The 27708-nt window shown below is 35.7% G+C and overlaps 1 protein-coding gene across 2 annotated transcripts in view; it reads right to left on the bottom strand.

The window, feature by feature from the left end:
- LOC132554617 (protein FAM167B-like) overlaps positions 1 to 21425 on the bottom strand; it is a 48458-nt gene extending 27033 nt beyond the window's left edge. For both annotated transcript variants that reach the window (XM_060218937.1, XM_060218938.1), the window contains exon 1: positions 21304 to 21425. The gene's annotated coding sequence lies outside the window, so the exon portion shown is untranslated. The remainder of the gene's footprint in view (positions 1 to 21303) is intronic.
- Positions 21426 to 27708: the final 6283 nt, after the last annotated feature.

The following is a 27708-nucleotide window of genomic DNA, read 5'->3' as shown; positions in this document are numbered from 1 at the left end:
TTCTAGGACTCGTCTGTGGTGCTACATCATACAGACGTTTCGTCCTTCTAGGACTCGTGATTCTAAGGGCCTAATGTTTAACCAGGGAAGCGGTCGAGGAAAATCCACAATGGTTGAAAAATGTTAGATGAGTTGCAAATAAATTTCCATTTATCTGATAATTTCAGACGAACGTCCGGTACATTTGTTTATTGTGAACCTGTCCCTATTGGAATAAAAGAAAACATGACAGATTACAGCAAACGTCGGGGACTAATAATCACTGTCAAATAGCGACAACAATCGGTAACTTCGAATAGGGAAATACCCTAACGCACAAACGAAAAATTATATATTCGTGTTTCAAGATAAAATATCCCTTTTCTACCGACTGTGTATAGTGACCACGAGATACCTTGTTTAGGCCCCAAGATTCCTATTGACATCCTACACACTAATATTACTGTTTAGTTTGGTTTGTATGGAATCTGTGTCAGCGCGCTCCGTCTCCATTAACTGACAGATATGTACATGGTGTTTACTTTTATACAACTATCTAGAGCAGCAATTCAAAATATTGTTTTATCGGTGTAGAAAAATAGCTGATAATGGTATCAGATTACCAAGAGGTATGTTAACGAACAATATCATATCGTCCGGCTCTTTGAAAGTCATGCTTATACTAACCCCATAATCTTGAAAGTGTTGCTATGGTAATCATGAACAAGGTGATTGAAATCTCCTTCAGAAACATTTTTTAACGTCCTGCTTAAATATACAGCCAGAAAAAATATAGGAAAACACACGATCCAGGGCCTTGTTTTGTAGAGAAATGTGAACGTTTCTGCTAAAGTAGATAGTCCGTTAGGCCTAATCACTTTGGACTGATATTGCCGTGATGGAAACAAGCACACGACCTGATGAGGGCATTCTTTACTGTTTTGTTGGAACTGGATCTATGTTAAGCGGATGATTCATTTTACAAAATGAACTGGTCTCGTTTTGGGCCCGATAGCATTTAGACAGATTAATTATGTAAGGATTTATTCATCTACTTGATACATAATATCAACAAAGAGCTATGTATAGCTTTCTTCTCGTTACAGGGATAGTTTTTCTTTGTCATGGTGTTTATCAACCGGAAATACTTAAGAAAAACGAATATTTATGACGATTATTTTCCTACCAATGGATTTAGGGTGTCTGAGTGGCACACTCGTATAACACCAAGGCAAACGAGGAGTTCGGTTGACTGATAAGAATTTTTAGAAAATGTATATTTTCCTGATATTCTGGTTAGTCACTAAGAGACTTGAATGACGTACCAGCAAGTATGGCTGAACAAATTGATATAACTTGTATCAAAGGTGATGAAAAATAGATTTGAATGTTTAAGTTATTAACTGCGGAGAGTGCTCGTATGGACTCCCTTAGTGTAACGTCTTTCTAAAATGAAATGTTGGATATTTTACACAGAACTTTACGGCTTGCTGAAAACAAACCTCAATTAACCCTGATCTAAGAAATTACTGTTAAAGTATAAGTGTTCCGTACAACCTGAGAAACACAACTGTAACATTTATTTTATAATGCTCGGCATATAAAACCTGATATACCTTTGACATTAAATGTAGTGTGTTTATTTGAAAGTTTATTTCATATCCGGCGTTCTCTCCAACTCCTTCAATACAATACTTTTATAAGTGAATTACTACAGCAGTCTCATCGCTCAAAATATTGAAATGATTATATATGAATCATCGCCTCGAAGTGAAGCATTTTATTTTGTTCCTCATTTGTTACGACGGTCATGAAAAGCACACGATTCAACGATGAGAAGCATATCAACACTAAAACAAAGAAACTGAAGACATTGACATACTACAACATGCGAGTTCAAATTCTACCAACATCCATTCTATATTGGATCATATTCGCGGAAGTTAAGTTTAGATACACTTGCGGTTATTAAAGATGACGCGTAATTTAATACTCAGTGATCATTTTTACTGTGAATGGCAATCTCCGAAAATTTATGTTTACTGTTTGATACGAATTGATAGACAACCGCGAAATAAATTAGCCGAGAAGTAACCAACATCGGACAACCGCGAAATAACTTTCCTGTGAAGTAGCCAACACCGGACAACCGCGAAATAACTTAGTCGAGAAGTAACCAACATTGAACAACCGCGAAATAACTTAGTCGAGAAGTAACCAACATTGAACAACCGCGAAATAACTTAACCGAGAAGTAACCAACATCGGACAACCGCGAAATAACTTAGCCGAGAAGTAACCAACATCGGACAACCGCGAAATAACTTAGCCGAGAAGTAACCAACATTGAACAACCGCGAAATAACTTAGCCGAGAAGTAACCAACATTGAACAACCGCGAAATAACTTAGCCGAGAAGTAACCAACATCGGACAACCGCGAAATAACTTAGCCGAGAAGTAACCAACATCGGACAACCGCGAAATAACTTTCCTGTGAAGGAGCTATCTGATTAAAGAATTAGGTTACAATTTCGTTTAAAAATATATTTTTCTGTAATTTGTATTCAACAGAAGTCCTTTCAATCTAGTAACAGACAAACTGAAAAACAGGTTTTACATTCCTTTATTTAGGATGTAATTACCTGATTAGATAGACAATTATACATATATAACTGGGAGAGAAACTCGGCATACATACATCCAAAGTATTCAGGTATCCTGATGTGGTTAATCGTTGTAAAACCAGAAAGTTTTTCGAGATATTGCGTGAAAATGGTAAACTTTATTCAACTATTACTTAAAATCTCAATTTTTGTTAGCAGAATCACGAAAATATCTCTTCACAAAAATCGAATGATCTGAGTTAAGATTCAACTGTAGTAAGGAATACAAATATGTTTACAATGCCAGAGAATCTCATGCACGTGCATTGGGGGATCATGATTCCTGTTGCATGTGTACGATTTTATCTTGTCCGTAATCTTCATTGATAGAGTAAAGCTATATAGTGAACAGGGGAGTTAATTACAATGGCAGGGAAAACGGCTGTTATGACGCACGTGCACGATATGAGGGTCAAAAAGGGCAAATTCATAATCATTCCTGATCTAGAAATAGCACTCGTTTGTTCCGCACCAAAATAGTATCCCATGAAACCAAAAATGTTGATGGGATTATTTCTTCACGTTTTATCATGTACATCGTCATATATCAGAGCAGGTAACACAATGACAATTGAAACCGATCCCATTCAATATTACGTGTACTTATTTTTATGGAGTTACCTAATAGTATCAGAAAGGTTAACAGTCATCAAACCCATTATATTCTGTCGTCTGTGTCAAACGATAGAGCAGAGTCTCGACGATGTTTACATTATATACTTATGTTATTAATAAGACACAAAAATATGAAGAAAAAAATAAACTTTGGGAAATGTAGATATGACATATTAGAGCGATGTCAACACCCGGATTTAGAGACCCGGATGTCAACGCCCGGATGTCAATGTCTGCTTTATTGTGGTTGTCTTCAACATTTCGAGCTAATTATTAAAATAGGTAAATACCACGATTTACAGTATTGTAGTATTCAACTGTCCATTAACCTACTTGGAATCTATCTAAGTCAACTGACATTGGGACTCCACACCAATATATCGTGATATATTCTGATTATCAAATTGGGCAGTTTGTGTCTTATCTTAATTGAGTGGACATATACTAATTACTGGTAAAATTGGCCACACTGCCTGTGTTTATCTGACATTCAAGGATTGACAGACAAGCTTGTCCGAGGTTACTTATGGAATTTCTGACCTCATTCCGATAGAAGAATTCAATAAACAGCATGCCGACGCATTGTGATGGTTATCAACTCAGTCAAATGAAAACAGATTGACCGGAAACAAGAAAGGTATTAGTGAATACTAACTATTTTAACACCGGAAGATAACCATTATTTCTCATGGTTTCCTCAATTTTAGAGCTCTTACTGGGTTGAACTCACTTGTGAATTGTTTTGTTTACTTATTCAACCTTCACTTAATTTACATATAAATATCAAAGCCGGTAAATTTCATTTCAAGCGATGATACATTATCATCATACGAAGAGAGCTTTTAGTCATCTGTAAATGTATTTCTATTTCGCCAAACCATGCATTTTGTCATCAGCACTCCATCCAACGGGCGCGTCTTATTAGCCATCTATTATATTTAAAGATAAACATGCGTTTTTCGTTAAACAATAAAACAATTTGCACAGAAGTGGCCTAAAACCTGTACAGCGCTTATTGTTATGTTTTTCAAATCTCCCACTCTCCCTTTACTGCTGCTGCAGGCTACAAAATTATAAGTTTTCCTCTGTAATTGCAAGAAGTTCATTTTTTTTCAAAACCATTAGTCATGGCGGCAGTGTACAACAGCATTAGTTCCGCACTTTAACAAGAAGGATTAGATATAAGAACATAGCTGTAACATTATGCCGAAAACAGAGGTTTATTCAATTGATTAAAAAAAAGCAAAACAAAACAAAACTACATCAGATCGTTATTGATACGCTAAACTAGCAATTTTAAGTACCGGAAGTAACAAAACGGAAGTCTCGAAAAACACGTAATTAAAATTACAGAAACCATCGGTTTTAGATCCAAAATATAATTCTAGTTGAAAAGTAAAAAATATCGTGGGTGTCGTACAGTCTGTGGTTCACTGAAATATATAATTTATAGGTATCGATCTCGTGTATCTGTGACGGCTAAATTATTCATTTTAATTACACAAAACAATAAATAGCTAACGAATAGCTACGGAATGGACGATATATATAGGAGATAATGTTCCGATGTGTCGTATTCCTATCTTCATCTTAATAGGTACGGCGATAAAATTGACATTACAAAGTAGTTATTACGTGCTCAATACTAAACGTTACGTATGAATTAATACCATTACAAAAAGAAGGCCTTTCATCACTGCTGTGGGGTTAGTCATGAAAACAGTAATTCAATATCGTTACTGCACATAGTCGATATACTACTCAACATAATTCAATCCCTTTTATTTCCTTCATTACACCACAGTTTGTAGATATTAGAGAATAAATCTTGCTCTTACATTTACCTCCCGACGTTTTTGAAAGTTTTAATGAATGGTCTTAAACCGATTGTAAAGATTTCAGTTTCATTGGCGATATTTTTCGGCAGAAATGAGACACCATGAATGATTTTTAACATTTGCATTGGTATATGTTTGTTTGAGGAAAACTTTATCAGATGTTAGTCGTCTTTTTGCAATGTAAACATGAACCAGTGAGGGCAGACCTATAACAATATAGGTTTCATAAGATCCTACATCATAATTTCACCTAATTTGTGTTCAATATCCAAACTATTATGTATATCTTAATCAGACGCAACACAATTCGCTTCATATAATTTCTGCGGCAACGCCTTAAAATATCGTATTTCAGGCATCGCATATATAATGCATGATGCACGAGCCCATTCAGCTGGTGAATGGGGCCTACTGTGAGACCTTACAACCTTAGGGGAAGACGCGAGTAAAAATCTGAATTCATTATAAATTTCACATCTCCGATTTTGTATTATATGATATCCTGTTTGGTTTGTAAATCTAGAAAGTTACTTACCAAGACGCTAGGCCACGTCACGTAATACTGTTGGTATAAATATACCCGCATATTTCAGTCCGACTACAAAAGGTCCTTACTGTATAATATCTGTGTCAGCATTACAAGTATCATTTTTGCGTTTTGTTTTGCTAGGTGTCTAAATTTGAGATGAAACTAAAATACTCGAAGAAATCTCCCAGTGGATGGGCTGGTCAGTCAGTAAATTGAATCCTTACCTTCTAGGTAGAAGACAAATTTGTCTGTAGTATTTAACACTTCGTTAATCATATTCTCTACTGTGATACAATGCCTGACTAAAACAAACCGTTTACATACCACTTAAGAAACTTACTCATGCTTGAAACAATAACTTCAAATGCTGATAATCCTTTTAGTAAGCACAAATGTTGTTGTTTACCAATACGATTTTATCTCCAGAAGATCGAGTCAACCGTAAAATCTACCTGTCTTCAAATACATGTTGGCTTTGTTGTAGCGAGAGATGTTCAAAATGCATATTCTATTTTGACACACAGTTGATTTAATCTTATTTATTACAGGTAAGACCACCGGTGACTGCTGTTGACCTCTCAGCGACCTGTATCTAGACATTTGCTTTTTACAATCTTGGGTTCAATAATAGTGAAGATTCACCTTCGGACAAGTCGATAGACAATCGACCTTTTCCAAGTTTGTACAAAATATCACCTTTTAAAGTTTTATAGTTAGATATAGTAGGGCTAAACAATGAATTAAACTGAATAGATCTGTTTCGTTCTTCTAGGACTCGTCAGTGATAATAAGGGCCTAAATTTTAAAGCCTAGGAGGCGACTGAGGAAAATCTGAATCTAGACGGGAAGGTTCACTGGCGTCAATTACGATTTTCTGTCTATATCGACAAACATGTAGTATTTGTGTCGTATTTCTGATATGCTACCAATATGAAAAAAATAGTTTCTGGGAGGAATTACAGATATCAAATATCAAGCTCGGGAACATCAGGGCATGATATGAAGAAAATAATAATGATGATAATGAATAGAGTCCAACAATGAATAGATACGCTATAATGAACAAGTCAACTTCGCCAGGTGTCAATGAATACGACTAAAATTAACTCTGTAAATGGACAAGAAAATGTGAGCACGCTGACGGCCGTCAATATGCCGAGAAAGGTAAGATGAAGTGGTGAAGTGTTTAGGTGAGTTTCCATCGGGGATGAAATTTAAGGTGTTTAAGAAAACACCCGTATTGATCGTTTGGGATCCATCTATTTTTTATGTGTCATTTTTTAATGGTAGCATGCCATCCAGTTGATGTATCACTATTTGACTGTTTGACCTTACACTGCCTTATTCTGTAATATTATACCTAACGTATCTAGTATGCAAATATCAAGCAAAAACACTTCCAGGAAGCTGTACCTTGTTGCATAGTTTAGAATAACCTGTCAGCGGCGGAAACTCAGTTTACACTGTTCTGTATCCACTGTCGGAAAAAGACGATTCTTTATAAAGGAATCATTTATATATTATTGTATGATTAAAGAAATTCATCCTTGACAAGTTTTATCTTAGTTTGTTGCAGGAAATGTTTGTTATTAGAATACGGCTTTGTTACAATATATCTGTACTGTATATATGTATTACAAACACATTATATATTTTTTAAAGAAAACAATATCAAGATGTGTAGGTAAATAAACCTCTTAGAGAAGTGAATTATGGGTAAAAGGAGTTGAATGACGTAAGAAATTATAATAATTAAAAAAAAACCAAGAGGTGTTGCGTATTTTTTTTTTGTTTTTTGCTGAAAGTGAAAGTGCATGGATTAGCTGTGTGAGGTTAGATACAGACATGATATGTAGGATAATATAGTTATGAAATATTCGCAAATGAAAGACAAAATAAACCGTTTCTGCGAAAATGGTCATGGAAAACTGTTGTTGCCATTTATCACAAAAATCATATCAGAAGTTAGAAAAAGTGGTAAACTACCATTTTCAAACTATAGTTTTCGAGAATCTTTTCACCTGCATTATTTTATAACTATTTGTTTTGAATTACCTCACGTGCGTGATTCATTGCGTTCCCTTGACCTTAGAACAGCTGTTACGAGAAAGTGATAATAAATAAACTTTAGAAAAACTCGTAACATTTATTACGTAGTGATAACACTGCTACTTTCTCTCATTCAAGTTGGGGATTTTTGATAAAGAGTAGTTAGCTTTGTGGATTCTGTTTAATATTACTGGTATATCAATGCTTGCTGAAGCAACCGGCGGTTCAGTTGATAGAGACATGTCGTAATGCTCTGAGACTATGTTACAGCTCTGATTTTGTCAGACGGTAAATTGTCATCTATGACGTTTGTATCTGTGAAATGACGTCACGTCGGTGTTACAGATGATGTTGTGTTCTTTTTCATATGAATTTCCAGTTGACATGATAAATATGATTTTATTGATAAAATGTTCATAACTGCACCTCGTTATCTCGAACTCATTTAACTCGAGTGCCTTGTTAACTTCAAAGTATTTCATCGGTCCCTGCCAACGTTTACACAAAAATATTGAAATATTAAATCGAAAACTCTGTTATCTCGAACTTTCCAAGCGAGTTCGAGATAACAAGGTTCGACTGCAGTCTGAAATTGTATTCCATATATATATATACGTCATGTTCAATGATATTGATATATCTACTGGAATCCTATATAAAGTAAAACATGACAGATATCAAATAAAACTGAAAAACAAAGGAGAAAAAAAACCAAATACATCTATACGAGCAATTCGGCCATCTTTTTCTCCAGTTATTTGTTTTGATATATGAATAACTGACTCAAATTTTTTATGTTTTACATACAAATGTTATGGGTTTTAGTTACATACATTATATATACATTACACCTGCAGCTATTTTGTAGTGAATGCCTTAATGATTTGTGCATAATTTTGCACATTAATGCACATTTTACGGACATTTCATTATTATATTAAGAAGGATGTGTTCTGAACATATGTATTTTGTATGATTTATGAATACAAATGTTCTTTGTTAACTGTAATGATAAAGACAGAAATCTGTCAAACCTTAATAATTTCTCATACCTTTTTTACAGAAAAAATCATTAAATCATTTCATGTGTCGGTGTGCATTAAATGCATGAAATGCATTAAGACATGACATACAAAATTAAAGTATTTTTGGTTTGTAAATGTAATGCGTTTTCGTAGATTTATCGTGGATTTCACATGCCGCAATGGCAATATATATGTCACATTTTAAGAAATGACACAAGTCTTATCAATAAAAAGTCGGACATTATATATGTTCATAAACTAATAGATTTATCAAATAAATCTTTCACTAACCATGATTCATCTTAGGCACGTTTTTTTCTATTTTTTCCCTCCAATGAAAGTTTCAATTGTAAACGCAATGAAATATCATAAGCTTTGTACGCTATCTGAAAACTACGTTTTATTAAACAGTGTTAATACAGCTTGTATAACAGCTGGTTTGTAGAAATTACGTAAGCATGAAATAGAGCATTTCCAACGTGAATAAAATGATAGAGAAGAAATGAAATTTGTCCTCGAGATGGGGCGTGGAAGGAAATACAGAAAACATACAGTGTTATTTAATGATATGTATAAGATCACACAGCGCTATTGGAATACTCTTCAGTGATAGTGGTTGATACACTGATCACATTGCGGTGAAGTTATAAAGAACTCACTTTGTCCACGTTTATGATAAGTTTTTACGGTAGTAAATAGTTTTTGTTCTAAACAAATCTTCACGCCCTCAATATACTGTGTTCGTATTGGCACCATTGTATGCTTGAGCTATTTTAGCTAAAAGGTTTTATATGGTCATCTGAAACAAAATCTCAAGTGACCTATTGCGATCACCTTTCGTCCGTCGTCATGTGTCGTGCGTCGTAAACAATTGACATTTTTGATTCCTCCTTAATAACCAAAAGGGCCAGAGTGTTGATATTTAGCATATAGCATGCTAGGATGAAGGGATCTCATGTTTGTTAAAATTAAAGACCTTTACCCTCTTTCAGGGTCATATATCTTACTATTAATTCACTTATTCATATACAAGAAGTAAACATCTTTTTCAAAGACCTATATCTGGTTAGTTAAATACAAGAAGTAAACATGATCTATTTTCTAAGGCCTATGTCTGGTTAGTTAAACACAAGAAGTAAATATTATCTATTTTCGAAGACCTATATCTGGTTAGTTATAATAGCCATGCGTATAGTGGTGTCACATCGATACCTTTACGTTGCCAAGACCTTGCACCTGAGATGAATTTCCTTTACACTTAATTCCATTAAAACAAATTTTATAAATAGTTAGATAATGACTATGATGATTATGTAATTATGAAATCAAATTTAGACATTTAAATTACGAAATTTGACGCTCAGTAATTTTTGCTTCATTAAATAAAAAAAAAAAAAAACAACCTGGCAGCACATAAGTTGTCTGTGATAAAATGTATGTAGAAAGTGCAGCACTGACAGATAGTGATATATAGTTACGTAACACGTGCTTTCTGTCTCCCGGTCTTATTATCCACCAACACTGAAGCTTCAGCATGTTGAAGGCAACATCCTGGTAAGTATGCAGCTGCTATAGTCGTAACAATTGGAGACACCATGACGAGGCGATAGAACGAAACCACCTACACTAACTCTCATATCACTTGTAGTCAGGAATCTTACACCGGCAAGCCTCTCAACTCTAGAAACACACACCAACAAAGCAAGCTCATAATACCTTGATTTGTTGTCACAGTTCCATTAACAGCAATATAATACGACCCTCAGTCCCAAAAACACCAAGTCAAGTAAACCTATCAGACTTAGAGTCAAGTTTCTTAAATTATTACAATTTACATTTTATCAAACATTGATGCGAACTCCTCTGATATTATCCGAATAAGACGATTTGTCACTCCAACCACCCACATATGTTTGTTTTTAATTTTGATAATTATAAAATATCACATATTTGAGAATGATTGGATGAAGCCGTCAAGCTTACAAGGAATGAGGTAACCTAGTTTCGGAGAAGTGTCCCATCAGCGGTCAAGTACATGCATCCTGACAATCACATTTGTGCCAGACGATTAACTATAACCATGAGTGGAATGGTGTTGATATTTGTTACACAATCCAGTAAGGTGCTAATATTCTTTGGAAGGTTGACTATGGGAAGAGGGGAGGGGAGGAGGGAGCGTTATTACCAGTATTGTCTTAACTCATTGATGACAAAATCTGGTGTGTTGTTATCATTCCACCAGTCAAATTGTCTAATCTGTAAACCGGTTGTTCAATCACCTTTCGTTATCATGTTGCAAGTAATATTGTACTATATCCATACTATACTTTTCCCATGAAAAGAATTTCATCGGTCGCTCCAGCCATGTAAATCTAGTCCATTTCAGTATCTCAGTTAGAGTCATTTTTATGAATAATTTTGTTAAAGGCTTTGTAAATCTAAACACGGTGGTGGTGACTGGTAATACAGCTCTATTATACACTTATTAATGATGCAGTGAAACGGCAGATTGGTTAAACTACAGTGTAGTTCTCTCAATTCTTTTTATCGTGAACAGTACATTTTGTTCCCAATACCAATATTTTCGTGCAAGATTTCGACAACTGACAAACTCACAACACAGGATGCGGGAGATGAAGGTTGAAGAAAATTAGAAAAGATTAACGGTCGTCATGGTGACCTCATTGAGAAATATCCAATTTCTATGTGTGATACAAAGTTGAGTGTGTTTGATGTTCGTTCGTTTGCTTGTCAGTTTCGTTGTTTAATACTTGTTCGCGTTTGAAAAAAGTGGTAATACTGGTATTGACTAATATCTACATGGCTGGTGTCCTCAATGAAGACGGATACTCTTCCAGAATACCTGGTCTTATTCACTCAAGGGACTCTTTTTCAATCATTCTTTTGTACATATTTTGTCCTAATTTCTTTGAATTTGAGTGGGGATTCAGCTAAAACGTGAGCATTTTTCTATATCATTTTTACACACAACCATGACAACTAAAAATAAAATTTTGTTTGTACAAAACGAGAATAATATGTGAATCAATGCTATTTTGTATACATAGAATATTCTCATTTATATCTTTATTACCGACACCACAAGGTTTGGTAGAGAACGGAGGGGAGGATTTAATTACACCTAATTAAATTATTCGTGTGGCATTTGACATTTCGTGGTTAACCACGAGGGTTAACCAAATTTGTGGTTAACTCTACACCAATCAGCTGCCAAATAAATAATATATAAACGGAAGTATGTATTATTCGTGACATAATGTAATTACATGTAGTATTATCAACATGTCAATATGTCATTTATTTCTGCTGCTAAAATAAAGTTAGCATGATGTAATCTTATATGTCATCTTACAGTATATAGGATTTTTAATGAATTTATTTCTAATATGAATTTTTTTCTCAAAAATTATAAAAATATTACAAAGATGTGAAACCGCAAAATTTGCGCTCCACGAAAATTTATGATTATACAGTACAATATCGGTTACAGTATTATCAGACGAACGCCTTGAATGCGAAAACGACATGAGCTACTTATATATAAATATGATTATATATTAATGCAATAATCATGATACGAGTGCGATTGATGGTCTCAAACAAATACAAAACGTAACAGCAATCTGAGAGTTAGCACGACATTACTATCCAGGAGCTATATAATCGTCAAGTCCTATATTTAAGTAATGATATCTGTGATTTATTAGGTATTCAATTGTGCAAATCATTTCGAAAAGACATTCCTTCACGTTTTACTTTGTTTGATGTCCATGCAACCATACAAATACTCATATATTGTAAATTTGCGCTGCCTATACAAAAAATAATGAACCGTCAAAAAATTTTATGACCCCCTCCAAAAAAAAAAAAAAAAAAAATTAAAAGCTATGAATATATACAAATATAACTACGAAAGAAGTACATATAGGTTACAAATTTATAGCAAACAACAGCAAATTCCTTAACGTTGTTGAAGCAGATCCCAAGATATGGTTGTTAGGTTTCCTCTGTGCGTTATACACACAGACTTGCAGCTTTATCGCCCAAATCAACAATGGTCGATTTATTACATGGTTGTTTATGTGGTAAATAAACGATTATATATCAATATATCAGTCTTTGTTTATATTTACAAAAAATGCGAGGTAAAACAGGTGTTGTCGACCAAGGAAAACATAACGAGGATATTTAGAATTGTACCAAAATATTTAGCACTTTAGAAATTGTTCTCTTGCAACTAAGAATGCAATAATACAAAATGAAAATGCCAACATGTCTATATAACCATAATCCAAACTCAAATTTTACAAACCCAGGGCAAAATATAAACAAAAGAAAGATTTACACGGAGACTCCTGAAAAAGTACAATGCGTTCTGGAAGAGTAAGCGTCTTCTGCTTCATCAATGATACCTGCCATGCAAGCTTTTGTCAATCCGAGTAAGTAATCTCACGTTCTCAAATGAGGTATGCAACAACGTACCCAACAGGCAAACTAACGAGCATCAAACACGTCCAACTTCATATCACACAGAGAAATAGAATATTTTTTGTCATTGAGAACACTATGACGACCGAAAAACTTTCCCATAATTTTCATCATCTTGCATTTGCAACGTAAGAATTCTTTTTAACTATAGTAGATAACACAGAAATCCTACGATTACGATAAACATGTATAACAATGTATTTACAGTCACGTGGCTAACTATCCAATGCCATTCAGTGGCTTAGAATCCAATGTCATTCAGTGGCTTAGAATCCAATGTCATTCAGTGGCTTAGAATCCAATGTCATTCAGTGGCTTAGAATCCAATGTCATTCAGTGGCTTAGAATCCAATGCCATTCAGTGGCTTAGAATCCAATGTCATTCAGTGGCTTAGAATCCAATGTCATTCAGCATAAAGTCGTTCATTGACTACGTTATGTATTGTACATGTAAAATGAAAGTATTCCGATGGAGTCTGTTGCCATTCGTGCACACATCACAAAACATTTATATTCACAAACAGAATATACAATATTTTGGAAATCAATATTCCTTGACTGTGTAGGAATGTATATTTCACTCTGAAAACCAAATGACTTTTAACTCGTTCATAAAGTTTTCATCTGAATGTTTTATTTCGTCTCTGAATATATATTATCTGAGGGTTATTTTTAGCAAGATCTAGCAAAAGTACTGTATGCTATTCGGTATGGTTTTAAATGTATGTAAAATATGCGTAACTAGTTTGAATACTGAATACATGTAAAACATGGTACAAGATACAAGTATTACTGATTGTGACAAATCGTATATTTTAAGGTTTCTAAAATCCGTCTAAAACCAGTTGACTATGAAATCAATATTGAGCCATACTTTTCAATGATGCATTAGCTACAAAACATCTACAATCATATTATTGACAGATATGAAATATGAATGGTAATTTACAGACTTGGATGTTTACGGTTGAGTTGATTTCTATCTGTCGTTATTAAGTGTAATGAGTATATATTGATCACGTAACATCGAGGCATAACATCAACTTTTTTTATCCCTGTCAATATAATTTGTCGCTTGGTAAGAATGTAAATAAATAATGAAGTATATCTCTTTGAACAACAAGGAAATAAAACATCAAAGTGGGAAGACAACTATAAATAGAAGTCAATGATCTACGGTAAACATATCTTTATATCTACATTGACAACACACGTGAAATGGCCTTCTTCTGTCGACATTAGAGTGTAATACATCCGGTGATTCTTGATATTTAGCATTTAATTTGTTCTAGAAGACACGAAAACTGGTTTTCAGAGAAACAGGTAGTAATTATGCTTTAACAAGGCATACATTGACCGTGTTTAGATATATACATATGCCTATATATAGACACGTCGCAATTAATAGCTTGGTAGACATAGTGTCGATGTTTGATACTATGACAAAGATGGCGTCGTTGAGTTTGAAATACGTTTTTCAGTACCTTAAAACATGCACAAATCTTCTATTCTCTAAAGCCATCAACATTGGCCAAATTGAATCTCATAATTTCAGGAGCTAAAATGATAAAACTTAAAATTTTAATTAGTGATCTATGTAAAGTATACATATAATGTTATCAACAAGTGCTTGCTTGACTAGAGTTGAAATTTCTGATTACTTCAAGCAAGGATGTATAGTGTGCAGCTCATACATCTTCTTGTCTCAAGTACACCGTAATATATAACACACCAGTTCCATAATAAAAACCTTCCAGTATAATTTTGTTTCGTGCGATGTGTCTGTGTATTGTTTCTAGCGAGACACCCGATTGATTTGGGATCTGCTGGCAGTAATTTGTAAGATAACCAAAAATACATTCTACTTCTTCCTGGAACGGACTCAAGTCTACAGCAAACCGTATCATATTATCTGTTACGCACGTTCATTCTACTTTGAATTATACTTTTAAAATAAGATGGTGTTAGTTTAGTGCACTGTTATGTAAACAAATAATATACTGAAGTGTTAACGTACGTAAACACAGAAAAAAGGAATGTTACAAAAACGAGTATATGATTAGAATTGTTTTTAACGTTATTCTGTTGTATTGTTGAATGATAGTTACATGAAAGAAACTGATAATTCTGATTTAAGACTGTACAAAAGACACACAAGTGGATAGCACCATTTGATATCAATTTAGATTAGATATCAGTAGAGCCAAACAATGAATTAAACAAAGCTGTTTCGTCATGTTAGGACTCATCAGAGATGTCGAGGGTCTGAATTTTAAACCTAACAGTCGAATGAGGTAAACCAAGATAGGGAGTCGTACTAGCCCTATAATTTAAAAAAAAATGTCGTAATATTCAGTGTTTGCATAATATTGCACTTCAGTATACAGTCAAACCTCTTTATCTCGCACTTGGCGGAACTATGGGAAAACTTCGAGAAAACCGAGTATTCATTTTAAATGAGTTCGAATGTTTCGTGTAAAGATAGGCAGGGACCAACAAAATATATCAGTACGAATTAACGGGATATTCCAGTTATACGAGTTCGAGATAAAGAGGTTCGACGACAGTACTTATTTACTGTGTCTAAATTAATTATACGGTCACCTGATGTATTTCCTCTGCCTGTAAATGTCTATTTTGTCAGTATCCTCTTGGAATTCCGTCTTCATTCTGGTTGTAGCGGTGACATCTGATTTTTCAAACAAACTAACAGAGTACAGAATGAGGATAGATATTCACGGTGACTCCTAGTGTTTTGTAGCCATCATTTATCACCATATTGTCATTAACACGGCTCTTAAACATTGAAAACAAAACTGAAGAAATTACTACAGTATATCGCTATACTGACAATACGTAGTACAACTGAACCCGGGAGAAAGCGTCTCCAGATCTCCTTAGGTGGCAACTGTTCATAAAATAGTGATGAGAAAGTCGATTACATAACTTTGGAGAGGGTGTGTAAAAACGATTATCTGTAGCCCGCCTCACCACAAACAGATAGATGTCGACTGGGACGACATGTGCCGTAATAACACAAACTATTTGAACAAATATCGATCATTTTATCCAGCACGGGCTACATATACTATCATTTCAATATTAAGTTTATAGGATCGAATACCAAGCACATATCTCAGAGGACCTATATATGGAAGACATTCAGTCCAGATAGACAAAAAAGATGACGATAATGAAACACAAGAAAGGGAACATAAAAATAATTATACCGATTGTGTTACAGAAGTCGTGGATGAAAGACAAAAGCCCTCGGTGAGAGCAGTTTTTTTTTTAAAGTTCTACAGCATAAGAGCGATACATTTGTATGTATGGAATAGACCAGAAACCTTGGCCCGAGGCACTGGAAACGTCAGGTCGATAGAATCCTTGTCCGAACACTGGTCCTTCAAAGTAACGAGGGATATGTGCTATTGTTTATTACCAACTAGGCCAGTAAAGAATTTTTTTTTATTTCTAATAAAAACAATAGACATAGGTCACTACAATATATAGAGCTCAGTGAGAAGGCCAGGGCGGACGGTATTCAAATGTACTTGTGGTGGTAATAACGATTCATTAACGAAGTATTCTGAGCCACAGGGATTTCTATTAGGAGTTTTTAATTTGAAATTGGTTGGACTACTTAATGTCTGTTTGTTTACATATAAAAATGGCTTGAATGTACATTATTTCAAAATCGTAAAACACGTAGTCTTCATTGCAAAATAACAATAAGACAGCTCTCTGCATGCATTGAATATGACGAAATGATTTGTATATTATAGTGTAAAGCAATACCACACTGTATTCAAACTATAATTATCATTAAAATAAATATGATATCAAACAGTTTACAAACGACAGAGAAAACATGCGATACTCAATGTATCTTACAATACTGAGGTTTGATACCTTAAGCTCTTTTGGAAACAAGACCAAATAGATTAGAATACGGCAAATTATGGGATGTGTATAAATCAGTATCTCTTCTTCTTTTATGTTTTGTTTCACATTAAGCTGGGCTGTGTTTGGCTTCACCGTCATACTGGCAATCGGGGAGTGCTACCCAATAAAAACTGATCAATTAAAAATAAAGACGCACGAAATTGTATCTACAAGTAAGTTTGTAAGAAAAATCCCTATTAATATTACGTTCCTGTAATAAGAGTTGAAAATCTAGTCGCGGTCAACCTGACTCTTGTTGTCTGCGCAGGATACATTAGACATGTAAACAGAGAATTTCGAAGTTGATGAAGCGTCTTGTTGAAAGAGACTTGTTAATGGCATTGTAATGGTGAGTGAATCTATCATGCTCTACTTTTTACTTATTTTTTTTTAAATGTGTCCTACATATTTTTCAGTATTTTAACCGTCTTTTTATTTCTTTGAATTCAGTATAAGTGATTATTTAACTATAAAACAGAAACCATTAGAAACTTGTACGTTTTTGTCACCAACAATAAAATTCGTATATGCACTGTTACCTCTAAACGTACTCGATGCAGATACATCATCACAGATGAGTTGAACACTTACTCTCTGTGAACATATATGTTTGTCGCGACTACCAATTACGACGTAAACAGTATTTTCATGACAAGGCAACTAAGGGTGTATTTTGTCTTTCAGTATGGTGTTTTAAAAGCTTCACTCTAATGTGATGTTCCTGCAAGTAGGACGTAATACCTGTATCTGCTATTTTTATTGTTTTAACATAGGAGGCGATTAAACTTGAATGTTTTATGCTTCCTAAGCAGCTTCGCTCATCCTACTGGCGCTGTCTCGTCATATGATTCAGAATAGAACGTCCGACAAAGTGAGGAATGTTGTGTGTTCTCTCCCTAAGCCATGAAGGTCGTGTCATACCCGTCACTAATTTTTTTATTTGGTTCCCATTATTGAACATTGATGGTATAATTGGTGAGAGATCAATGTCAAATAACACATAATCGTTTATTCTGATCTTATAAGGCTTCTAGAATTTGTTAGTCCGATGTAAAGCCAGCAAACCAACAAACGAATGGCGTGTGTATGTGTATGTATAGACAGGTGATCTTAATAGATAGGTGACCTTTCTAGACAGGTGACCATTATAGACAGGTGTTATTTTTAGACAGGTGACCATTATAGATAGATGACCGTTATAGACAGGTGACCATTATAGATAGGTGACCGTTAAAGACAGGCGATCTTTAAAGACAGGTCTGACTGTAGTTCTAAATGTTCGCTTTAACACAAAGTACAGATTAGATTAAGAAAGACTTAAAAACGCTTTCCATAAGTCATGTTTAACAGTATATCTAGAAACTTTATACATGTACAATGCATAGTGCGATATAATTGTAGACAGGCAGATTGTTATATGGTCTGCAAACTTCCTCATTTTTTATCTACGAGATGTGTTAAATAGTGACCGTGTTTGTCTGCTGACTTGATGTCCTTTTCAAGGTCGTGTCTGGTGATATCTTTACTGGATATAAGATTACCGTAAACAAATGCGTGTTCGTCGATGCAAAGATATGCATTATGTATATAAGAGTTCCTTAGTGTCCTTACATGTCGCTTGTCATCAGGGACTTCAATTTACAAGGAATTTTGAAGAGGAAAATACACAATACACAGTTGCAATGATAAATACATCAGATGAAATTTACCTTAGGAAATTAACACTTTCTGCATAGTTGATTATTTATACATGTTAAGGTAAACAAGATACATTTTGATATTTAAGACACGTGTAATATAGCAACAATATTGGACGGTTATGTAACGTGTTTTAACAAATGTATTAATCATCATATTTGAATATAAATATATTTGAATGTAACAAAAGAGTTTATACCACGTGATAAAGGGTGTATACCACGTGATAAAGGTTGAATACCACAGGGTGTATACCACGTAATAAAAGGTGTATACCACATGATAAAGCGTGTATACCACATAATAAAGGGTGTATACCACAAGGTGTATACCACGTAATAAAAGGTTTATACCACGTGATAAAGGTTGTATACCACATAATAAAGGGTTTATACCACGTGATAAAGGTTGTATACCACGCAATAAAGGGTGTATACCACGTAATAAAGGGTTATACCACGTGATAAAGGGTGTATAACACATGATAAAGGGTTTATACCACGTAATAAAGGGTGTATACCACGTGATAAAGGGTGTATACCACGTGATAAAGGGTGAATACCACGTGATAAAGAGTTTATACCACGTGATAAAGGGTGTATACGACGTAATAAAGGGTGAATACCACAGGGTGTATACCACGTAATAAAGGGTGTATACCAAATGATAAAGGGTGTATACCACATGATAAAGGGTATATACCACGTAATAAAGGGTGTATACCACATGATACAGGGTGTATACCACGCAATAAAGGGTGTATACCACATGATAAAGGGTATATACCACGTAATAAAGGGTGTATACCACATGATACAGGGTGTATACCACGCAATAAAGGGTGTATACCACATGATAAAGGGTATATACCACGCAATAAAGGGTGTATACCACATGATAAAGGGTATATACTACATGATAAAGGGTTTATACCACATGATAAAGGGTTTATACCACGTAATAAAGGGTTTATACCACGTAATAAAAGGTTTATACCACGTGATAAAGGGTGTAACCACGTGATAAGGGGTGTATACCACATGATACAGGGTGTATACTACATGATAAAGGGTTTATACCACATGATAAAGGGTTTATACCACGTAATAAAGGGTGTATACCACGTGATAAAGGGTGTATACCACGTGATAAAGGGTGTATACCACGTGATAAAGGGTGTATACCACGTGATAAAGAGTTTATACCACGTGATAAAGGGTGTATACGACGTAATAAAGGGTGAATACCACAGGGTGTATACCACGTAATAAAGGGTGTATACCACATGATAAAGGGTGTATACCACATGATAAAGGGTATATACCACGTAATAAAGGGTGTATACCACATGATACAGGGTGTATACCACGCAATAAAAGGTGTATACCACATGATAAAGGGTATATACCACGTAATAAAGGGTGTATACCACATGATACAGGGTGTATACCACGCAATAAAGGGTGTATACCGTGTGATAAAGGGTGTATACCACATGATAAAGGGTTTATACCACGTAATAAAGGGCGTATACCACATGATAAAGGGTGTATACTACATGATAAAGGGTTTATACCACATGATAAAGGGTTTATACCACGTAATAAAGGGTTTATACCACGTAATAAAAGGTTTATACCACGTGATAAAGGGTGTATACCACGTGATAAGGGGTGTATACCACATGATACAGGGTGTATACTACATGATAAAGGGTTTATACCACATGATAAAGGGTTTATACCACGTAATAAAGGGTGTATACCACGTGATAAAGGGTGTATACCACGTGATAAAGGGTATATACAACGCTATAAAGGACATATGCCACATGATAAAGGGAACGTACCACGTGACGAACGTTAAATACTACGTTATAAAGGGTACTCTCCTCTTAAAAGTGTACATACCATGTTATAATGGTACATACCACGTTATAAATGGTACATACATCGTGATAAATGGTACATACCTCGTGATAAAGGGTATATACCTCGTGATAAAGGGTACATACCTCGTGATAAATGGTACATACCTCGTCGTAAAGGGAATATAACTCGTGATAAAGGGTACATAACTCGTGATAAATGGTGCATACATCGTGATAAAGGGCACATACCTCGTGATAAAGGGTTTATACCTCGTGATAAAGGGTACATACCTCGTGATAAAGGGTATATTACTCGTGATAAAGGGTATATACCTCGTGATAAAGGGTACATAACTCGTGATAAAGGGTACATACCTCGTGATAAAGGGTACGTACCTCGTTATAAGGTATATATCTCGTCATTAGGGGTATACAATTGGATGTCTTGTCATTAAAGATATCCACCATAATATGACATATATATAGCATATTCAACATGGTAAACATGTTATAGGAAATAGTATATATTCTAGAATAAAAAAAAGTAAATATGAATAATAATATTTCAGAATTTACCTTACCGTATGTATCAGCTGGGAATGTTCCGTAAATGAATTGATAGTAAATATCCCCGATATGATGGATCACTACATAGTACGACACTACTAAACGATAATATCCAGGCTGATCTTGACTGAGTGATACTACACTACAGCTATATAGTACTGCTAGAGAACGCAGTGCTCCGTGATGTGTATTCTTTCATTTAAAGGTAACCGATGTATAAGCAGGCGTATTTGTAGTGTACCTCGAGTCCCTCTGTTTGTGTACAGAATATAACTTACCGTTCAACGATTTAACCTTCAACTAGTGATATGAGTTGAGGTACGGGGAGACTTCGCGGCTAAATATTACAATTATAAGATCAGAGGATGTAGCCATTTTTACCTGTTGTATGAACGATAAAGTAATTGATATTTTTTAATTATGCATTAAATCATTGATCTGATCTCATATGGCATTTACAGCGGATATGAAATACAAATAAATAAACTTTTTTAAAGGGCTAGTTAAAAACTTGAATTTAATTCCTTATACTATAAAGATTTTATTTTTCATCAAAATGTACAGGAATTCATCACCTACATGACTGTATATTGTGTACCTATCGGACGATCAGACAGATAGAAAATTACACTGTGTAATTCATGTCCGTTCATTTTTAACTTTATGAATTTTTTCGGAAGGTTTAGAAAAGTAAATAACGTTTATATCTTTTAAACATATCACGTTTTAAAGAGATTGGATATCACTGGAATAGCTACGTGCACCAAACCTAGCAAAAGTACACTGAATAAGTGATTGTAACAATGCGTTCTCACCAAATCCAAAGCTGAACTGTCGAGAAGAACTTAAATGTCTGTTTGATAGAGAGTTGGCTCTCACGTATTAAGACATTATAATTAATAGTATAGGGTCTCCCATCGCGCGAGCTCACAACATGTTAATTATACAGCTGATTTGAAACGATGCCACTGATTGGTTGATAAACAAAATCTGACAGGGAGGTTTTCCTTTGAGCGCGTACTTCCATGGCAAGTTACGTCATATTCCGCCAGAGTTGTCTCCCTTCCATATGTTATCATCGAAAACAAACGACGTTACAATATAAAAGACATCAAAATCGATGCAATATAAATAGAATAACAAAATCTTAAGTGACCTTGACCTGTTTCAGAGAATTTTGGAAGGAAACTAGTTCGAACCTGAACCATTAATCGTAGAAAAGTGGATATGGTCAACTGAACATGGTGTCATGAATAGAAAATGTTGGTACCATCATAACATGGTCGGTTTTTCCGGAATTTTAAACAATTTATCACTGGTTATACGAAAGTTTATCTACCCTCAAATGTTACATTTCCGGAGGGCGACGATCTTTGGAAATATGAATAATCCTTCACATTTCTCAGCAATCATGATCATACATGCATATATCAAGGAATATTACCAATTGTGACGTCCGAAGAAAATGCTGAAATGACGTCACATAGCACACGTTTGAAGATTTTATTTTGACGTCACAATGGAGGTTATAGAATATCACGTTACTATTTACAAAAATTAGTAATGATTATGTGATAAAAAGAATCTTAAATTCGTTTTTGTCACAAAAATATCAGACTTGTTTCATAAATTTTTACACATGTAAGATCATACCTATATATTGTGCATACAGGTCGCCGTACAGTAAGCGTATTCTAATATGACTACCATGAGACAAGCTTGATTTCAGCTCTGAATACCTCTTTATGTAAATCATCAATACGAGATAATATGGCTGAAATACTACAATATATCACAGACAGGTAATTCGCTACCTGACTTTTAAATTTAGACATGTTTAGGTCAAACAGGGTGGATGACAAATCATTTTATTGGTACACTTTGCACATAAACGTGCACTTTGTTAGTCATAACGTTGTATAAGTGTAGTTGAAAAATTGGATAGTTTATGAAGCGGTTATAATATCGATTATAAATAGGTTTGTAATCGATGTTAAGTCTATATTATGCAGACTTGACTAGCTGTATATATACACGTGGAACCTAAACACTTCGAATTTTCTTCAGATTTCCTTGGAATAATATTGTACGTGAGGGAGGAGGGGGGAGGGAAGAGGGGGTGTACTGAATGGAAGTTTGATAACGGTTCTGAACTCATCTGACCAATATTAAACAGAATAGAAAAATGAAACAAGTTGGATTTGTTTTCAACACTTTGGATTGGAAAAACTGACAGTTTCTTCACTGACTCTTTGACAAGTGTTGAAATTAATTATTTTTTGCCATAACATTACGGTTCAGAATCCATCAGCACGTGACTTTTCAGCAAATTTATTTTCTCCAAACAATAAATCAATCACATCCCAATGCGTTCTTGTTTTATTACAGCGTTGATGAAAAGAAATTCATGATATTTCTGACAACAAATTAATTGATAATTGTTAATATGATCGATCATGTGACCCCCCTCCCCCTCGATGACAATGTAACGATATGTGTATTCTCTCATAAATGATTGATTGCTACGTATTGAATTACTAAGTAATTGATAAAAATGTCTATTTAAATTTATTTAATTGTTCTTCGTGAAATAAACGACGACATATCATTAACAGGGACATACTTTAATGTATAACTGGTATTATTTATCACTCATAATGACAAATAGTGTACGTATTCATCAAATTTAAATTTCGTGATTCCATTACACAACAAAACAATAACATTATTTATATAGATCTTTCCTTTAAGATATGTCACTATCTGTACTGTTATTGGCAAGCAATAATATAAATTCGAACAAGAAATACATGTTACATCTGCATTGTTCGTGTGATTATTTTTAACTTATGGATACAAAAGAATTAAGATATATCTATAATTGCTTGTTTGCTAACTCCGTTAATGGCCAGGGCCATTTTAAATGCTTATCTATTTATAGGACATGACCATATCTAATTATAGGACATGACCCTATCTATTTATAGGACATGACCTATCTGTTTATAGGACATGCCCTTATATCAAAAGAGAAAACATACGGAGCAGAAAAGTCGACGTATTAGAAAGAACAGCTATGGATACCATAAAACAACATGAAATGAGGAGTCACCTAGATAACAGGCACGGGGATACACTAAGGCAACAGGAACTGGGGAGTCACCTAGATAACAGGCATGGGGATACACTAAGGCAACAAGAACTGGGGAGTCACCTAGATAACAGGCACGGGGATACACTAAGGCAACAGGAAGTGGGGAGTCACCTAGATAACAGACACGGGGATACACTAAGGCAACAGGAACTGGGGAGTCACCTAGATAACAAGCATGGGGATACACTAAGGCAACAGGAAGTGGGGAGTCACCTAGATAACAGACACGGGGATACACTAAGGCAACAGGAAGTGGGGAGTCACCTAGATAACAGTCATTGGGATACACTAAGGCAACAGGAACTGGGGAGTCACCTAGATAACAGACACGGGGATACACTAAGGCAACAGGAAGTGGGGAGTCACCTAGATAACAGACACGGGGATACACTAAGGCAACAGGAACTGGGGAGTCACCTAGATAACAGGCATGGGGATACACTAAGGCAACAGGAAGTGGGGAGTCACCTAGATAACAGACACGGGGATACACTAAGGCAACAGGAAGTGGGGAGTCACCTAGATAACAGTCATTGGGATACACTAAGGCAACAGGAACAGGAGAGTCACCTAGATAACAGGCATGGGGATACACTAAGGCAACAGGAACTGGGGAGTCACCTAGATAACAGGCAGGGGTGTACACTAAGGCAACAGGAACAGGGGAGTCATCCAGATAACAGACACGGGGATACACTAAGGCAACAGAAACTGGGGAGTCACCTAGATAACAGGCAGAGGTATACACTAAGGCAACAGGAACAGGGGAGTCACCTAGATAACAGGCACGGGGATACACTAAGGCAACAGGAAGTGGGGAGTCACCTAGATAACAGACACGGGGATACACTAAGGCAACAGGAAGTGGGGAGTCACCTAGATAACAGGCATGGGGATACACTAAGGCAACAGGAACAGGGGAGTCACCTAGATAACAGACACGGGGATACACTAAGGCAACAGGAACTGGGGAGTCACCTAGATAACAGACACGGGGATACACTAAGGCAACAGGAACAGGGGAGTCATCCAGATAACAGACACGGGGATACACTAAGGCAACAGGAACAGGAGAGTCACCTAGATAACAGACATGGGGATACACTAAGGCAACAGGAAGTGGGGAGTCACCTAGATAACAGTCATTGGGATACACTAAGGCAACAGGAACTGGGGAGTCACCTAGATAACAGACACGGGGATACACTAAGGCAACAGGAACTGGGGAGTCACCTAAATAACAGGCACGGGGATACACTAAGGCAACAGGGGAGTCATCTAGATAACAGGCACGGGGATACACTAAGGCAACAGGAAGTGGGGAGTCATCTAGATAACAGACACGGGGATACACTAAGGCAACAGGAACAGGGGAGTCATCTAGATAACAGACACGGGGATACACTTAGGCAACAGGAACAGGGGAGTCACCTAGATAACAGGCATGAGGATACACTAAGGCAACAGGAACAGGGGAGTAATCTAGATAACAGTCATTGGGATACACTAAGGCAACAGGAAGTGGGGAGTCATCTAGATAACAGGCATGGGGATACACTAAGGCAACAGGACTGGGGAGTCACCTAGATAACAGACACGGGGATACACTAAGGCAACAGGAACAGGGGAGTCATCTAGATAACAGACACGGGGATACACTTAGGCAACAGGAACAGGGGAGTCACCTAGATAACAGGCATGGGGATACACTAAGGCAACAAGAACTGGTGGGTCACCTAGATAACAGGCATGGGGATACACTAATGCAACAGGAAGTGGGGAGTCACCTAGATAACAGGCATGGGGATACACTAAGGCAACAGGAAGTGGGGAGTCACCTAGATAACAGACACGGGGATACACTAAGGCAACAGGAACAGGGGAGTCATCTAGATAACAGACACGGGGATACACTTAGGCAACAGGAACAGGAGAGTCACCTAGATAACAGGCACGGGGATACACTAAGGCAACAGGACTGGGGAGTCACCTAGATAACAGACACGGGGATACACTAAGGCAACAGGAACTGGGGAGTAATCTAGATAACAGACACGGGGATACACTAAGGCAACAGGAACTGGGGAGTCACCTAGATAACAGACACGGGGATACACTAAGGCAACAGGAAGTGGGGAATCACCTAAATAATAGGCATGGGGATACACTAAGGCAACAGGAAGTGGGGAGTCATCTTGACTGACACTTTCATGATAATTTTCAACTGAAAACCTAAACAACATTTTAGATTTTCATGTATTACTTGCTAATATCATTTGATAGATGTTCCAACAACATATAAAAAAAGGAAGATTCTAGCTACAAGTCGGCGAAACGAATCAGCGTAAAATTCCTTTAAGTGGGTTATTACATATTAGAATTAATTAGTCCAGATTTTAGAACATTCCTTGTGTATAAACAATCTTAAAATTTATTCTTACAAACAACAAAGGAATAATTAACTACCTTAAGTTAGGAAATTATCAGAATCTGATGTAAAACAGCTCACGTGCTGGTTGCTTGTGTAAAAGGTAAAACGAAAAAAATCTATTTGATTCAAATGTATTAAGTCTTACTAGGACGTGTTATGACCCCCTCCCCTCCCCCACCCCCACTACTTGACGATAAAATCACAGTTTACCATACAGAGTATGTCCAGTTTTCCTGCTTGTTGTTCATTCTATACATCTAGCTGGCGGGCATGTTTACAAATGACCGTCTAACGCATTGATTACGTCACTAATTAAACGTGGCTTCTCACGATGGTCATTTGGATAATCGAAATCTTGTCAACTGACGACTAAAAAGACGTAGAGTACATGTCAGTGATGTTAAATACACAATGACAGGTCATCGCGTGCGTAGGTTCTTGAATACATTACTCTGCGTCATCCTCATAATGTCCATTTTAGGAGATTGGATTACGATGAAATAGCTTGTCACAATTAGATCACCTGTGCTGGGAACGAGGCTGGATTGTCAGAACTCCGATTTGATAGACACGATGACGCGAGAGGTACGTGACCTGACACGACCAGAGGATTCCCTCCGGCCAAATAATGTGTGGTCATCATACACGTATCTGTTATGTTACTGGGTCTTTGTTACTGATACTTTGTGGTGTAAATACGAAAAATACTCTATTTTATCTCTATATAGAAATGGCATGCCGCTCAACAAATGAAATTTTTTTCAGCAGCTTTCAAATCATAATGTTTTCTATACCTCAATTGATTATTATTTTCAAATTATTCAAACATTGTCA

Source organism: Ylistrum balloti, unplaced genomic scaffold (assembly GCF_031769215.1).
Source record: "Ylistrum balloti isolate Yb309-2 unplaced genomic scaffold, AGI_CSIRO_Ybal_v1 Utg370418, whole genome shotgun sequence".
NCBI classification, from domain to species: domain Eukaryota; kingdom Metazoa; phylum Mollusca; class Bivalvia; order Pectinida; family Pectinidae; genus Ylistrum; species Ylistrum balloti.
This window is presented reverse-complemented; position numbering and strand designations above follow the sequence as displayed.